The sequence below is a fragment of the Pangasianodon hypophthalmus genome, chromosome 2, assembly GCF_027358585.1.
Source record: "Pangasianodon hypophthalmus isolate fPanHyp1 chromosome 2, fPanHyp1.pri, whole genome shotgun sequence".
NCBI lineage: Eukaryota > Metazoa > Chordata > Actinopteri > Siluriformes > Pangasiidae > Pangasianodon > Pangasianodon hypophthalmus.
In genome coordinates, this window is record NC_069711.1 from 10,206,190 (window position 1) to 10,216,394 (window position 10,205).

A 10,205-nucleotide genomic window follows, 5' to 3' on the forward strand; every position below is an offset into this window, starting at 1 on the left:
ATCTTAAACCTGCTAATCAGATTCATTTGTAGCCTTTAGAGTGTTTTAATTACTTTTTTATTGAATTAATCCTGTTTTAATTACTTTTGTGGCCACAATTCAAGTTGGTTCTAAGTACTACCTTGTGCGTTCCCAAACAAGTGTTTATAGGCCACGCTATTTCAAATTCACCAAATAACTTCTTAATATTTTACAGCGTCATGTTTATGCTCCTGTTTATGGGTTGCTAACTGGTCTCCAGATTGTCAACAGTGTAGCATTTTCATAAATGAGTGATAAACAATTCATTTTCTGAGAGCGTCCGTCTTCGGCACCCAAATGCCAAAGGCAGATTAGCAAAGCCAGATAAGAGGAGCGGGAGGATTATGTCATGTAGATGCACTGAATTCTTCTTAACCCTGAGCTTCCCCCAAAGCACACGGAGGCCTGCTGTGAGAAAGTCAGCAGTACGCTACTTGAGCATAGACAAACAGCTGATGGGAACATTTCTACACATTTCAGTGTACTTTTACTTTACTTTTTCAGAATGCCTTTTCTAGCGAACAAATATAACTAACAAAGGTGCACACTTAGAGAGGTTTCAGCAGCAAATTGAGAATTAACCCAAATACTAAGTAGTAATTGTTTTTTTTTTTTGTGGGTTTATGTACACTATAATCTATAATCAACAACCTTATTCATATGATTCTCCAACAGTTTTTTTTTTTTTTTACACTTCCTATTACATAAAACAAACAGTAAAATAGAAATTAAAATTTTTTTCCGTTCTTGCTCTTGGTCCCAATACATTTACATGAGTCTTGTTTAGTTACAGTTATCATGTTGGTATTTGCAATTTGCTTAGATACAGCTACACGATAATTGTGTTAGTACAGTAACATAACTTGTAAATTCAGCACACATATAATAAACATTTCTGTAATAAGCAAATAACATAGAAAAGATAGGATTCACTGGAGTCTATTGCTGTGGTCTATATATACGTATACTGTATACTGTATTTGTGAAAGGGTGCTTATGATTCCTAATGCGTCATGTATAGTACGATAATGCTTCAGTGCTTAACTTCCGCCTGTGTATTTTTAGGTGTAATTTTCCTGTGTCGCTTGCACAGAATTACGATGAATGGACTCCAGTGTTTTCCCTTCCATAAAATCTGAATGTCAAATCAAGTTCATGGATGGCATGAGGAAGAATGCCGTAAGCTTACCTGTGCTTGCAGTTAAGCAACATGACCCAGACATGAATTTGTCTGCTTATGAGTAATCTCGCAAAGAGTGTGGGCAGGTTTCAGTACTATGAGAGAATGGAAAATAAAAGCAGCCATTGTCATTGTCTTCCCCTTGGAAGCTGCACATACAGATGTCAGAGAGAGATTTTAAATTAATTGTCTTGTCAACAGGTTTTATTTTGTGCAATGCACGTCAATATTAATAAAAGTGTCTACATTCCAAATGATGAAATCTCTGAAATGATAGTCAACAGACAGAATTCAGAATATGACACCTGTAACACCTGTGCAATCAAAGGCTTATGTTGTTTATGAATCAGTAACTATATAATCACAAATATGTTTGTAGTTTTCTTATGCTGACTACATTAAATATTATTTAGTCATCTATTGTTCGCGAAAATAGACTACTTTTTTTTTTTTTTGCACACCTCCAGGTTCGTGGCAGAACATTTTGTTTATTTTGATGATAATGATGACTAAGTTTCTGCCATTTATGTGAACCATGATTTGTTTCTCTAGACTCAGTACAGGTATTTACTGTTACCCATAAGTGCAAAACATATTAAGAAACCAAAAAATAAAGGTGAAACTAAAAACATAGCAGCAAAACCGGAAAAAAAAACAACAGCAGAACCTCATGTAAGAAAACAAATTTAAAAACACATCAGCATTACCTGGGGAAAAGGTAGGTCTTTATTGAACATCACATCAGCTCATTGCCGATTGGACATGATGTGTGACTATCACAAAGAGAAGGAACTGCACTTTTTTGATCTGTAGTCTAGTTAGCCTAGAGACAAAAATTCAACACAAAGTTACTTATGTTATTATAGTGAGAAGTAATTCTTTTTTCTGAGTAATTCCTTCAGGCAGGTAATTCCTTTAAGCATGAATTAAACCATCAATAGATTTATTTAGACTAATATTTCCTCTTACTGTAAACATTGTCCAGTTCTCCATTTTCTGTGGTCTCTCAGTATGACACGTGCTGTAGCCAATCAGCAACGAGTACGTGATGTTCAGAAAGGACCTATCCTTCCTGTTTTGAGTTAATGTTAATGTGTTTCTGAATATGTTGTGCTTTTGGTATTGCTGTTGTATTTTTGGTTTGTAGTCATGTTCCAGCTGTAGTTATGTTCCAACTCATAAACATTAGCTAATAAAATCAGAGTAACACTGAACCAGGGAAGTGCTGATAAACACATGAAACTCCTCAGAGCAGGTCGTTCTTCTGTAGCAATAAACTATCTCTCTCTTTCCTGTCTTTATCTTTCTCAGTCTCTGGTGATTTTTTTCAGTAGTTCAGTGGGCAATCCTTCCCCTTTAACCCCTCACACGTTCATTCCTCCACCTCTCACTGGGCACGCCAATACTGCTCCCCTTGTCCTAGGAATGTGGAAATGATTTCCGCCTTAATTTTATAACGCAGGGGGCTCCCTTTGGTTCAATTTTCACCCATGCCATAAAAAAACATAGTGGTGGTAAGAACACCGCAGACATCTGTTTTTTCCATTGCCAAACCTTTAATGATCAGGTAATAAAAGTTCAATTTGACAGAAATTACAACAGATGTTGCAGACCATAAACCTCAAATATAAGGGACTTCTCAAGAGTACAGGCTGACCCCGCATGGTCATACCTCACCTTACTATAAACATCACCATCAGCTCCTTTAAAAAGCTTCACTATGGAAAGTGACTTGCAAAATTTTCATCCTTGTATTCAGTCAGTGTTCATGTAGGTCATGGTTACTGACCTACATTCAACTGACCTACAGTTCAAACTCACTGGCACAGCAGGCCATTTTTTTAAAAAATGATTTCACTGTGGAAGAAATAGTAAAATTAAAGAAAAAAATAATTGATTGAATTAATTTCTTTTGGTTAAATTTGCCTTTCTAAAATATCTTCCATTGTAATTAATATACAGTGCTGAGCAAAAGTCTTAGGCATATGCAAAGAAATGCTGTAGAGCAAAGATGCCTTCAAAAATAATGAAACTAAATGACTGTCACACTTGCTTCTTATTTTTGCAGCAAAACCCAACAGCCTTCATTATGTTTTTCTGTCTGAAAAGTGTCTCTTATGTAATATGCTGCTTTCTTTACTGACATACAAAAATTTTTCTGTACCATTGTTTTATTATTACAAACATTTAACATGTACCTCTTTACCAGTTCCAGCTGCTTAGTGTCGTGTTAATCTACAATAAAAGCATGTTTCACATATTAACCCACTTTTCAGGCATTTGATTGACATTCAGCTTCCCATTCCCACACTTAATAAACAATCATGTGTTTTTGAACATTTCCAACTATGCGCTGTCGGAAACGGCAGGTTCAGGTTTGACCTGGAGGCAGGTATTTGAGACGATGCTGTCTGATTTTCCCATGAGCTCTTCTTCAATACCGACTTGTTAAGGTGTGAAGTAGTTCCTATCTGACTGGTTGTTGCTGTTTTTGTAGTCATAACTTACAGTTTCGTTCACCTACGCACACCCCAACTGATCCCTTGATAGGAATGATTATTAATGATAGCTCTGAAACACCCGAGACGGATGCCAGAAATATAAATCTTGATCAGTCTTTTGGCCCCTAGTTTCTCTAGCAATGGTATGTGATTGACACTTGTTCTGGCCTGTTGAGATTAATAGGCCATAGACGATTTCTAATAAAGCAAGGGCACATGCTGTCTGAGCACTTCATGATGGACAGGGGCTTATGAGAGTATTAAAGTGTGTGTGTGTGTGTGTGTGTGTGTGTGTGTGTGTGTGTTAGTGAGAGAGAGAGTCTTTGTCAGTTTCAACCCCAGAGGTGAGAGAGTTAAGTTCACACGCCTTTTCTTTGTTCCCACGGCAATCACAAATGCACCTGACCCCGAGGTTCACATATAGAGTCTTTCTTATTTTGTTCTTAACATGTCTGCCATGTCAACACAGTGTTTCTGCGGTCTCCATGGGCCAATGAAGCACTGTGGTGTGTTTACTTTGATAATAGTCTCAGCGTGTGGTCACCTTGACGCTCTCATGATATATTGGACTCTCGGTCCCTGTCTAAGTCTCTGCGTGTGTGTTTATATTTTAATATATGATGTTGCAATAACTTTTATTACATTCATATGTGTGTGCGTATGTGTGAAAGAGGCACTCCTGTATCAGGACACAGTGTTTTTACATGTGTGTGCTGCTGCTCCCTTTTACGATCATTCATGGGACATTTCTGTGCAAGATATGGTGTTCTCAACCCTGCTTCAGGCAAAGGCGATGCTGTGAGTGGAATAACAGAGCTTTTGCTGAATAGCTCTGACTTTCTGTTTGGGCTTCACGTCCATAAGCTGGCTACAGTGAGGAGGGGCAGTGAGAAAAGTGGTGCTTTAAATGACCTGGGGAGGTAAAGCATTGTTCAGGAGACAATGTAGCAGCTCCTGGTATTAGTGCATCTCCATGTGAGAACTCCCAAACAACAGTAAGCAGCCCAACAAAAGCACAAGCAGGCTGCTGAAACCGGAGAGAGGGATGATTTTAGAACTGGCTGGAAGACATTCTTCTACACCTCCAACCTTTACGGAAATGGAAAATCGTTTACAAATGCCACGAAAGCGTATGAGATTATAGGCAATGGTGAAACAAGTGAACATGGTTACTCATGCTGGCTTGGATTTCACATGATATGGGGATATGTTGAGAATGAGATATGTTGAGAATAGTAAAAAAAAGAGAAATATTAATAACTGTTGGATAACAGAGCTTCTACTCTGGGCTTTGACAATATGATAAACGTGTGGCGGGGCTGAAAAAAAAAACAGCATTGTTACCAAAATTTAAATTTTCTGCCGATAACATATTTTGACACCTCTACTTTAAGAAAATATGAATATATTTACCCAAATAAATGTAGAACTGCTGTAACTGTACTTGCGATTGGGATATATGTAAAAAAAAAAAAAAAAAAGAAACACATTTCAGTTGATGAAAACCTATAGTTTATATAGTAGAAAATGTCAATATTTCACCATGTGAAGGCTTTTCCAGGCCAAACTGTCATGTGGGGACTCATGAAGACAGAGCACAGAAACACTGGGAAACCTCTGGTTAAAGAAATCTAAAACATGATGTATTCAACATTGTTGTGGAACAGACAAAGGCATGTAACTTTTTCATTCTAACACTGAGTTGTACGTTAAAAGTAAATTCATAATCTGATAATTATAATGGCAAACAAAAACTAAGAGAAGTTTCACAGAAGAAAAGAAACTTTAAAGCTTTTTTTTAATAGTTGGTGGATCTGACTATAAAAAACAAATCATTCATATTCTAATTTTCTCTCCAATTTTCCTTCTTTTATGACATTTAGCAGATGCCCTTATCCAGAATGACTTTCTTTCCCCATGTTTTGTATAGTTCCACTTATGCTATACTTCTTTAGATTTGATGTTCAGTGATCCTGTTTTCCTGAAGAGGAACCAAGTCCATGGCTTAGAAGCACTTAGGAGCCCCGCTGTCCTACAATACGAAACAGATTTGACACACTGAGGGTGGTGGAGAACGAGAGAGAGAGAGAGAGAGAGAGAGAGAAATAAACTCTCTCTCATCCTTTCTGAGGGGTCACACCGTACAAGGGTCATAGGTGACAAAAATATCTTGGTCACACTAGATCAGTAACAATAAGCACATTCAAATACTCAACCATCATGAAGCCCCCCTTTAATCTCTCACTCATTTTCTTAGAAAAACATTGTGTTCTTCTGAATCTTGCCCACTGCCGTGTGCTCGGTGTGGAGAAAGCTGCTGTTTTCTTTGCAGTGTCCGCAAAGCCTTCAAAACACACACACTGGAAACAAAATGGCTCCTCTTGGTTTCATTAGTTTTGGGCTGTGGTTGGAAGGTCACTCAGGCAGAAGTCCTCTAACTGATCTCTGCTACAAACAATTAAAAAGCTTGTTTTTCTGGGTTGGGTTTTTGATTAAATTCATACTGTAATATTACAGTGTGCTGTTATGTCTGGGTGGAGAAAAGTGAAAATAAGCAGTCTTTATTGAGGAAATGAGGTCCATACTGTTATGTGAGGCCAGAGGTGGAGGACACTGCTTTTTTAAGGTCAAGAGACAAAAACCATGCAGTTGACATGGGCTTTTACACACACACATACATGCATAGTCTGCAAAGAGATATTGTCAATTATATTTTGCATCATTAAACATAATGCAATTGACATATTGTCATTTATCAGATTTTGATGTTCTTCTAGGCTGTTAGCTATGTAAGGAATAAAACATGACAGGGCATGCTGTTATAGGAAAATAATCAACACTGGGGTGGTGTGATGGACAAAGCATTACTACTCTGACATTTATTATTTTACAATAACAGCAAGACCTGAAGTGTTTTATTGATCTTATATCACAGGAATTCACCAATGATTAGAACTGTTTATTAATTAAAAAAACATTTTTTTAAAAAAAATCTGTTTATAGTGTGTGGAACATTGTGGAGACTCTTTAGTTCCTATCACTTATGTTATAGCAGCTATAAACATCTAATCATCCTGCCTCTTTTTTTAAATCTGTGTTGAAGTTTGTCATGTTACAGAGAAACCGCAAAGTGTAAACTCCTCTGTCCTGAAAATGGAAAGAAAGAAAACTTCACCATATCACCATATCAAACTCACAGAAAACTTCACCATGTCATCGTTTACATACATTTTCCATCCATATGTCCACCATAAGTACCTGTTTAAGTTATCATAATAGAAATGATTACATTAATATAGACCAGTGATTTCGCTGGTCCTATTCTCAGAGCTGCTGTTATAGAAAATTAATCAACACCTTCTGACCAATCAGAATTGAGCATTCAACAGCACTACGGTATAAATTATCTTTATTGATGTCTGTTGAGACAGTGGCATGTTCTTAAGTGATTTCTCATCAATATCCAGACTGAGGTACATATGCTCATATAGATTTAGGCTCTGGGGTTTGGTGAGAGTGTGCAGGAAGCATGATGGGATCATTTGCTTAATGTATTGCTATTGATTATTTGAAAGGACAGGTAGGCCAACTGTTTACGAAGAAGCAGTAAGTGTCCCTTTGGTGATTTTAGAGCAAGCAAGAAAGAGAGTGAGAAAAAAAGAGAGAGATACTGCTAATTCAATTTTCTTTTATTATTGCAAAGAGAGAAGAGGGTAGGGCAGGTAATTGAGGCTTGAGCTTTTTGTAGCCCCAGGTGACGAGAGAAGGAAAAGGAGGTGTGAGGGAAAAAAATAAAGATCCTTTTCTCTCCTTTTCTCTCTCCATTCGCCATCTGGCTCCGGGCTGTGCATTTCTCCGACCTCTCTCTATCTTTCTTTCTGTCTCTCTCCCTTTCTCTCTCTCCAGTATTGTCTTGTCACTCAAACCTATGTGAAAACTCCTCCCAGCTCATAGAGGCATTTAAAAAAAACCATGAGAACCTGTGCACTCTCTGGTACTTTCCCCCACCCTCTCTCTATCCTCACCTGCAGTTTACTGCTCTTCAAAATTCCTCTCTTTCCTCGTTGTGTTTCAGGTGTCTCCAGCCGAAGCCACGTCCAGAGATTTGTGTCCTTTATGGCTTTGCTGATCTGCAGCAGCTGCTTGTCATATGTACGGCTTTTCCACTGAACAAATTGTTTGCAGAAATGACTTGTAAAAATTCTTATGAAAAAGTTCTTATGAAAACATTTTATGATAATTGCCAAGTGACTACTGTATGAGAGAGCTGGGTCATTATTGCCATAAGACACACATATGTCCATGGACAGTTTGTATATCAATAAAAGCAACATATCAAAACAATACCATGGGTAGCACTGTGTATGAGATTAAGCACTAAAACAAGATGCATTAGGTGAGCATATAAATGCACAGTGCTGACAGAGTTTCTACAAGGACAATGTCAGTAATATACAATACGTATATACCATATATAACATGCAGCAGGTATAGCTATGTCTCATTCAACCAACGGTCTGTCCTTTATCTTCTTATTTTTCCTCCCCTTTGAGCTTTTACAGCGCATATGTCTCTGCAGCTGAGTAGTCATGGAGTGACTTTATTGGCTATGTGTCGTTGTATGTGTGTTGAGTGTGTTTATAGCTCTGTCTGTGGGGGAGAAGAGCAGACACTGGAACACTACTAAAAACCACACATAATCAGAACAAGGCTGCAAAACCTACTGCTGTACCCTGCATAACCTCAAAGCAAATCTGGGTAACTTATTGTTTTTTTAACTTTTATTTAAATTCTGCAGGTTTTGAGGACTGATACTGCCATTGAATTACTACATCTGTATTGTGTTATGCAATCAGATAAGCAGAGGTGAGAAGTCCATTACAGAACAGCCACATGAACTCCACATGGGAACACGATTTACGTGTGAATTTGAGTTTTAGACACTTCACATGAAACATTTACACATTTTCATGTTAACTTTTTATGTGTAATGTGTTTTTTTTTTTCATTTATTTCAAAGTGGTTGTTCTTTTACACATAATTAATTTCTTTAACAATTAATTTATTTTCACATGCCTTTTTTTTATACACAATTCATATTTTCTCATTTCACATGAGTTCACCTGCGTTTTCAGGGAATAAAATGTTGAATTCAAATTTATTATTCACATAATCACATGTGAAAAGAATATGATCACATGTGAAATGATTTGTAAGGGGTAGGAAAAGTTCAGTTACTTTGTTACTGTAGGTCTGCCTTTATCTGTACTTTACTTGAGTTTTTCCTTCACCTAATACTTTTGACTTTTACTTACTATATCGTTATTTTCTACTCACTACATTTTCCAACTCTACATCACTACTTTTCATACTGGTAAAGCCATAAGCTACATTCCTGGCATCAGATAGGGTCAAGAAGTTGAGCTAAAGGAGCTGATCTTATCACATTACTGCAATCTATATGTTGCTATGTACACTTTATATTTATCATGCCAGTTTGTATTGTGATGACTAGCTATTACCATTCACTTAGTTTGTTATTAGTTAACTTTAGTTTTCTTACTTTCCTAATGTTTTCTCACGTCTTGGTTCATTAGTGAAAGTGGCACTAATTTATCATTAAAAATCAGTGTGTGATTTGAGGCAGGTGTTTTTTTTTTCTTTTGGAAAATTTATTTATGGTATTTTTGCTTTCATATTTTAAGTAAATTTAAGAGTTTATAGTTTTGTACTTTAACCTGAGTGAAGAAGCTGTTCTTCAACTTTTGACCAGAGAATTTATTTAGATGAGTAATTGCTTTTTGACTTGAGGATAGAATATTACCTTATCAAAGGTTTTCTCTCTGTAGCACTCTCTCTCTTTCTCTCTCTCTCTCTCTGTGTGTGTGTGTATATGTGTGTATGTATGTGTGTCCTATATAATATAACTGACAGTTTTGACCTTGTGTCAATATTTGGTCACAGGGCTGGAATTTTTATATATATATATATATATATATATATAAAACAGCTAAAAAAAAACAGTTTCTAAGAGGTTACCCTAAAATATAAACCTAAAATGGTTTTATTTTTGGTTACAGAGGTTAAGATTTGGGTTTGACTTAGGTGAAGGCATAGAATTAATTAGCTGCATTAATAATTATGTCAAAGGAAGGACCTCAAAAGGCTTTACTCTACTTGATGTGCTCGAACATACCCAGAGAAATACACAGCTCCTTCTTCCAAGAAATTAAAAATGCTATTGCAAAATATGATAAGACCATGATCTATGGAGTGTGTGTTCATGTGTGTGTGTATAAGAGAGAATAAGAGAGAGAGAGAGAGAGAGAATTGGGGGTTGGGGTGGGAGCCTAACATCCATTCCATGACACCAGATGGACTCTATCCATTATTGATAATTCCCCAAACTCAGGAGGAATTTGATACCTTATTAATAATTCACACGTCTGCGATTAGGGCTGTATTTTTGTAGTGGCTAATTTAATTATGAGACAAGTAAAAAT